General features: G+C 37.6%; 1 protein-coding gene across 3 annotated transcripts in view; it reads left to right on the forward strand.

Moving 5' to 3' along the window:
- The first annotated feature begins 1,860 nt into the window (after nt 1-1,860).
- Nucleotides 1,861-8,337, forward strand: part of LOC135225799 (uncharacterized) — a 416,906-nt gene continuing 410,429 nt past the window's right edge. For 2 of the 3 annotated variants that reach the window (XM_064265290.1, XM_064265289.1), the window contains exon 1: nt 1,861-3,517. The gene's annotated coding sequence lies outside the window, so the exon portion shown is untranslated. The remainder of the gene's footprint in view (nt 3,518-8,337) is intronic. The other variant, XM_064265288.1, reaches the window with a different exon arrangement.

Below are 8,337 nucleotides of genomic sequence, written 5' to 3' on the forward strand. Positions count from 1 at the left end.
GATGCAGAATAGACAAAAGCAAGAGGAATGAATAAGATGCTAGAAATGAACATGTTGTTATAAATTCAAAGCAAGAGTTACAGAGAACAAATATTTTTGTTAATATTCATTGTGCGGTCGTTTCTGAAATGTAAAAATCCCTTCCGATGGCTTTTGTTGCTTAGAGAGAAAAGACGTTCGCCAGTGCCAGCGCAAAGTTCATGTTGATGGGTCTTGCTAAGTGGATTTGCAGCGAGTACCTTGGTGTTCTAACGGGAATGTCAATTTGCCTTTGAAAAAGTGGTATGCGATGGAAAAGAAAGTTTGGGGAGAGTAACATAGCAAGGTGACGACAGGCTTAGAATATTTAGATGATGGTGTTTTCATCAGTGAAAGATTGGTGAGTAGAATGCATCACGTAGAATATGATATATATATATATATATATATATATATATATATATATATATATATATATACATATATATATATATTTCTAATATATATATATATATATATATATATATATATCATATATATATATATATATATATATATATAACTATATATCTATCTCTATATCTATATCTATATCTATATATATATATATATATATTATATTATATATAGATCATAGATATAGATATGATATATATATATAGATAATTATATATATATATTAGATATATATATAGAATGATAGAGAGAGAGAGAGGAGGTAGGAGAGAGTAGAGAGAGAGAGAGAGAGAGAGAGAGAGATTACTCAGGAATGCATCTGGGACAAGCAGAAGCTACGAGGACAGGGTGTGCAGAGAGGCATGAAGTAACAAGATAGAGAAAGGATTAGTGATGTTGAATCTTTCCAATGTATAGGGACAATGCTATCCAGTAGGTATTCTGAGTTGGAATTTAGTAAAGGACTAAAACACAGAAAATCAAACAATGTGCAAGCTGAATAAGATGTGGAAATTGAACTGACTGAAATTGCATACGAATGTAAGGTTATACTTAAGTCTGGTACGATCTTAATTGCAGTACGAACATTAATCATAGTATGAAAATACGCTGTATTTAAACAAAACATTGTTGTTTAGTGATTAAATCTTTAATAGGAATATTGGGAGTCGGATGGCAAGACAGACTTACAAACTGATGCTATTAGGGATATTACGTAGGTTCCGGATTTGGATGAGATAATGATGAAAGGCAAATGGAGTTGGCTTAGACAGGTCCTTTGCACAACCATGTGAGATAGTGCATGATAGTGTCAGCTAGGAGGAGGAGGAGGAGGAGGAGGGCTCCAGAACAGTTGGAGGACCCAGACCTACCTGGATGACACCTGTAAGAATGGAGGCTGGAGATAAGTGGAGATTTTTAGAAATTAAAGCACAGGAGCCATATAAGCAGCGGAGTTTCACAGAGGATTTTGACATTATACGGCTTAGAGACGATGATGTTGACACTGAAGATATGTCTATGCATGTATGTATGTATATATACACACACATATATATATATACAGGTCGCGCGGCGACGCACTAACACACACACCACACACACACACTACACACACACACACGACCACACATATGAATATATATATATATTATATATATATAATTATATATATATGCGTGTGTGTATGGGTGCGTTTGCGTATCTTTAACTACCAGAAAAACATAGACAATTAGATAAGAGGACATATAATACTTAACTGATATAACATAACTCACCTGTTGAACTTAAAAAGCGTATTGGCAGGTGTTGAGAGAGAGAGAGAGAGAGAGAGAGAGAGAGAGAGCGCACTAGGCAAGCGTGAGTGTGTGCGTGTGTGCTAGAGAGAAGTAGAGAGCTAGACGCCAGTCCGGGGGACGAGGTAGGCAATCACGTCTCCTTTTAACAGGTTGCCACACAAGGCCTTACCGATAGCACGGGTGTGTCGCCAGTTCCTCCTTTGTGTTTTGTTTCTCACACAGTTTTCGTTGATAAGAGAGGACTGTGCGCTGCGTGTCCTTCTTCCTTGTGTCGAGGACGACCTTTCCAACTGGAGGAGACAGAAGCGAGAGAAAGGTGAGCAGTGCTCTCAGGCGATGAACGAAGGGGTCGGAGGAAATACCAGTGACAAGAGCGTTATCGGCACCATGTTGCTGCTTGGGAAAGCGAAACCGCTCTCGTGCTATTCCTCAGTTCTTTCTGCTTCCTCCTTCCCTTCTCTTTCCTCACCAGCCGCCTCCATGGAACACAATGTTACGACAATATGAGGTTATATGATACACGCAAGCATCTACGCGGTTGTCCCCTGTGAAACACGAGCACCGGTGCGCCCAGCCTCTTCTCATCCAGCACCTCCCATGCTCTTGCTTTTTCCATTTTAAAATGGACCCTCATTATATTTGATGTTGGTGAAAAGGCTGATGTCGCTGTACAGTCGTTATGGTCATCAATATTATCTGTTCCTAATGGTGCCTCTTTCTTTTTATCACAGGACTAAAAAATGTCCTCTAGGTAAAAAAAAAAAAACTTAGGTAAGAAGTACATAAAGAAGACAGGTGTTTGTCTCAAATGACTCAAATACACCACATGATACCTAACACACTCCCGCGAAGCATATTGATCCGAGAATTTCACGCGGTCTGAATAATTGACTGCCAACCCTCGCAACAGACAGCTGCTGCTGCTGCTGCTGCTGCTGTACGGCCACAACATCCATTTCGGAGACTGACTGACTCTCTCTTCCCCTATTTTCAGACGTCTCGCAGATCTATTTTCCTACTGATTAACAAAGCAAAAAAGAGAAGTGAACTCGAAAGGAACACCAGAGAATCAACGGGTTAGACCCGAGAAGTATGCAAAGAATAACACAAACACCGGATGCTAAATTCGTTGCTTTAAAGCAGATGGGTCATAGGAAAGGCCAAGTGCATGTGTGAAAGGAAAGTGACACGTTATGCATATTACACGCCATCAGAAAAAAGGAAGGGCTTTATAGGTTTCTTGATGTCACAGAGATAAACAATAGATCATTCTCATCACTTTCATTAAAGTTGACATTCGTAGTGAGAGATCTGTAGCTTCATCGGAAATTTCGGTTTAGGCGCTTCATAACTGAAAGCAGATGAACAACCAAAACGAAGAGAACCATGAAGTGTGAGTCGTGACGCGGGCGCTTGTTTTATTAAGGTTAATTGCCCTTTGATTAAGTTTCTTTTGGGAACCTTGAGTGTCTCTGCCCTTTGCAAAAAAAGTTTCACGCAAAAATAACTTCAGAATTAGAAGGAAGCGATGAAAACATTAGTGCTTAGAATTTCACCAATGAAATGACAAGAGGAACGACGACAGCAAACAAGCTCGTAAAAGTAAAGATCAGATAAATATGAACATGAGAGCCTCTTAAATTCAGTTTTAAACTCGTTCACCTAATCGGGCGGTGAAGTCCGTAGAACTCTACCGACACTACCTCCTGAGATTCCCGATATCCGGAGATCTACCTCATGTAGGATATTTACATAATCGAATCAACGGCATCCATCATCTTGGGGTAGGTACCAAAGACAGGGTTTCGTTGACTCTCAGAGAAAGTAAATGGATGAACACTCGAACTTTCTTCAGGGTTTTCCATTTGCCTGTCTATTTGTAGGCACGAGTACAATATACTGACTGGTAGGCCGGGAATTCTGTGTTTTTTATGCATGAAATATTCTTCTTATAAACGGTTGTATACCACAGTATAGTTATAAATTCTTGTTTGCAAGTTAACCTACACATACACACACTATATATATATATATATATATATTATATATATATATATATATTTATATATACATACATACATAACATTATTTATATAGTTAATGACCCTCTTCAGACGAATCGAGAAAAACATGTAGCTAGAGGTTTTGCACGTATACGAGGAAGGCTCTGCAAAGGCCCAGGTAAATATGGTGCGTAGGTCAGGGTCATCTATGCCAATTCCTTGCGATAAATTCTTATCAATAACATTCTTCAGGTAGCCTCGAGCATCTGATTTCTGAAACGACAAACCAAACTTTCATTTATAATTTTTTTTCTTTTTTTGTAGAAACTTTTTGCCAAATGCCTCAAGTGAATTTATCAGTCTGGGATTCTTGGTTCTCCGAAAAACGTTATTAACCACATGAACTGATGATAATGATATATCAAATCATATATATATATATCAATATATATATATATATATATATATATATATATATATATACTATATATAATATATATAAGGATTCTTAATAAGCCAATTCCACAGGGAAATGACGGGCAGAAGGTCAGTATCAATCACTTTTTCCTTTTTTTTGTGTGTGTGCCCGACGATGTTTCAATAAACGGAGAAGCCTATATATATATAATATATATATAAAGATATAATAATATATATCTATATATATTAATATATATATGTATATATACATATCATCTTCATATATATATATATATATATATATATATATATATATATATATTATATAAATATATATATTTATATATATAATACTATATATATATATATATATATATATATATATTTGTATATATATATATATATATATATATATATATATATATATATATATATATATATATATATATATATATAATATATATATATATGCTTTTAGGGAAAAGTTTTTCGTGTATACAAAGAGCGTTGAATTCTGTGGCTTTTTGTTGTTGATCAGCTTCTTATTAGTTTGAAAATATTCTCTGAATTTTCTGTGTTCCAAATTCAGTTGATGAAGAAAAAAAACGAAGAATAATTCTGTTCCATTTCCTGATAAACACAACACCACAGATGCTCCGTCAGTCGTCGTGACTTCTTCAAAGTGTATAATCTGGATATTGTTGTTGTTTAAGAATAAGCCAGCCTTGTGCTGGCACGGGCTCTTGCTCCTGGAGCAGCCTGTAACTGGATTATCTGGACATGGTTGGTTTGTTATGATTTAGTTGGCTTTGTGGCAGCACGGGCTCTTGCTCATAGAGCAGCCTGTAATTCAAGTTGATGAGCAGGTGAGATGTTTAGGATATGAAAACTTTATTTGTGATACATGGATATGACGTGGTGAGGGTGACATTGAAATGAAAGATTTAAGGGGGAAGGTTGCAACCTTATTGAACCCTAAGGTACCCTTCAGTTGTAGGGAAATTGTGATAGTAGTGAGTGTTGGCAAGTAGAAAAGGCCAACAGATTGGAAGAATGAAAAGCATATTCTTCTTCCGGTCCTATTTCTTTTGGGTAGTTGTGTGTATTGCTTGTTGAGTATGCTGGAGAGAGAGTAATCTGAATGAGGAGAAGGGTGATGAAGGAAGTTAGTCTGTAATTGTTGCTTTGATTAAGCTAGAGATAGACGAAGGATGTTAGTTTTGATGAAAGCTGCCCCGGGAGAGGTATTTTGCATTCAGTCTGTCTTGTATACGGTGATTGGTTGTTCTTTGTGTGGTCTTGAGTTTGGTACGTGGATTAGGGGAGGAGAGAGGGGAGTTGAGGGTATCCTTGACTGTTAACACTTCGTTTTGTCAATCCGGGAAGTGCCTTGCTTCTATACTGTGGTGGCGGATACGAGCATAGGAGATCTGCAAGTTCTTGAGTGTTAGCTAGAATGTGCTTTGTAAGTTGAGTGGTTGTCTGTTCCATTTCCTGCATATCTTGTTCTTAGCTGTTTTGTCTCTGGACAGTCTAGTAGGTGGTGTTCCAGGGGTTCTTCTGCAATTTTTCCACAGTATTTACATGGCTTGGGGATATGACTGTTGGTGCCTGTGACATATTTTTGTGTCAATTGTGGGGTTGTAGACTTGTGGTGTCTACATACCATATAGCAGTTTTTGAGCCTCCGAAAACCGCTCTCCTGATTTTGCTTTCTTGTAGTTGACAGTATGTAGCGCTTTATTTATCAGCTGAGTGAGTGAGTGGCTAATTTTGATACTGATGTTGATTTGTAGGCCGCTTTTTGCTGGGGAGTCTGCTTCTTCGTTTCTGTGGATTCCTACATTGCTTGGAATCCAGTTCAGTATTATCTGCCTGTTTCTGGTTTGTAGAGGTTTGCAATGGCCCATATGCTTGTCAGAAGTTTGATGTTTTCTTTTGCCTTGCCTTATGTGATGGCTTCTATTGCTCCTTTTGAGTCCATGTGAATTGTTGTATTTCCCTGCTTGTGCTTTGAGTCTTCTATTGCCTTTGCAATAGCTATTAGCTCCGTCTGTAGAGTGGAGGCATTGCCAGAGAGCCTCCAGCTTCCTTTGAGGGATGTCGAGTAGACTCCTGCTGCCACTCTAGGGATGCTGAGGTCTACTGATCCGTCCGTGAAGCATACGTTTTTGGCTGCCGTTTTCCTGCTTGATTCTTGTGCTACTTGTTTCAGCTGTTGAGTGGTGCATATTTGGACATATCGTCCTATTATTTTAATACAGTGTGCAGAGGGATATGTAGCTTCCAAACAATAATAATACCACAACAATTTCAATAACATTAAGTACAATATAAAAACTTTTAATTTATTTACAGTTATATAAGTTCTGATATAATAAAATTCATAATAAAACATGTGAAAGATAATGAAAACAAAACTGCGTGTTCTGGTGGTAACAAACAAAGCAGAATTAGGGGTGGGGGGTTGTGTTGAAAAAGCGCGTGTTGCCATTGTTATGATAGTTTTCTATGTTAATGTTGTATGTTGTTGGGCGTCTGCTGGATTGGAGTGATCTTTCTGTTTCTATTTGTCTTTCAATATAGGTTTGTGCAATAAAATACAAACAGATTCTGCTGTGATTAATCCTTGGTGACTACTATGTTCTGAGTAGATGATATTTGTATTCTCCACTAGTTCTTGTGTCGTAGGTTTGCGGTTGTGATGGTCTATGAAGCGTTGGTGGATGGGTCCATTATTTCTATGGGCTTGTAAACGTCATTTGAGGGTTGTGGAAGTGCAGAGCTGGGCATTGCTACTCAAATTTTGGTTCCGCACCCCACATCTTTACATCTTTGAAAGGTGGTTGTGGTTACCGCTACTCCCGCAGCTTTTTGAACTTTTGGAAATTGCTACCCACACCTCCGCTACCGTTACTTTTACATTAAAGTGCAACCAAAGCGCAACTCAAGATAAACAGCTTTCTTAATGAAACAGAAATTCTAACATTTATGGATTTAAACACAAAATAGTGTTAAAAACTTACTCCATTAGGGTAATACACTGAGTAAAAACATTTTGCAAGGATACCCCTATAAAGTATTTTTACTCTATTAAGTATCAAATCACTAAATTAGCACGAAAAATACACAAAAATTTTATATTTTGAAACTCCTCCTCAGTCCTCCTCCTGCAGCTTCTTAAGGGTTTGGAGGTTCCCCTTCATGAAGACGAGGTGTTCAAAGTTGGGGCCGGTGAGGAACGACCTCTTGGGCTTCAAGATGTTTCACCCAAAGCTGAAGAGCAGGAATTTTTTATTTTTTTTACTTCCACTGACTGACGAAAATATGTAATGATATTTAGATAATATTAGGTTGTTTCCTCTTACTTTATATATATATATATATATATATATATATATATATATATATATATATATATATATATATATTATATATATATATATATATACATATAACTTGATGCTGATGAAAAAAAACACTATTAAAAAAAAAAGATTTCCTGAGTTTTTCTTTTTTGGCAAAAACTCCAAGACGGCAAGCTCGGAGCAAAAAACCTAGATCTATTATAAAAATCCAAGGAGTAGCAGCAATGGAGGCGCCGGCCGGCAGCATGGGCCGCCGTGCCTGCCATCAAAACAAATTCAGTCCTGCATCTCTCAGACTGCAACGGCCAATGGTCAACCGTTAAACAGGCTAACAGCAATACGTTAACTCGTTATGACGTCTCGTTACATTTTTCGGTTTTTCGTTTTTGAATGATAGCGGTTGCAGAATTAAATTTTTGAGCTCCGCAACCCGCTACTCCGCTGCTTTTGGCACGTGGTATCGGCCAATCTACTCTAAAGTTGCAGAACGCCCACCTTTGTGGAAGTATGACCAACGTATGCTTTTATTGGAGGACTGGCACATCCTCTCTGGGCAGGTATAGCGATAAACGGCCTTGTCGGTACGTTCCTCCTTGTCTGGGTTCGTGCTGTATTATCATTTCTCATATGAAAGAAGATTTAAATTGGGTTTACAGTAAACCAGTACATTGACCTGTTCGAAAGGGGCTTTAGGTGTTATTCCTCACTTGATGATGTTAGTGATCACCTTCTCTTCCTCGAATCTATCATTGCATTCAGGTCTATGATAAATGATGATATCCGTCCACACTGTATCAAAACAAAAGGACGATA

Source organism: Macrobrachium nipponense, chromosome 13 (assembly GCF_015104395.2).
Source record: "Macrobrachium nipponense isolate FS-2020 chromosome 13, ASM1510439v2, whole genome shotgun sequence".
Taxonomy (NCBI): Eukaryota; Metazoa; Arthropoda; class Malacostraca; order Decapoda; family Palaemonidae; genus Macrobrachium; species Macrobrachium nipponense.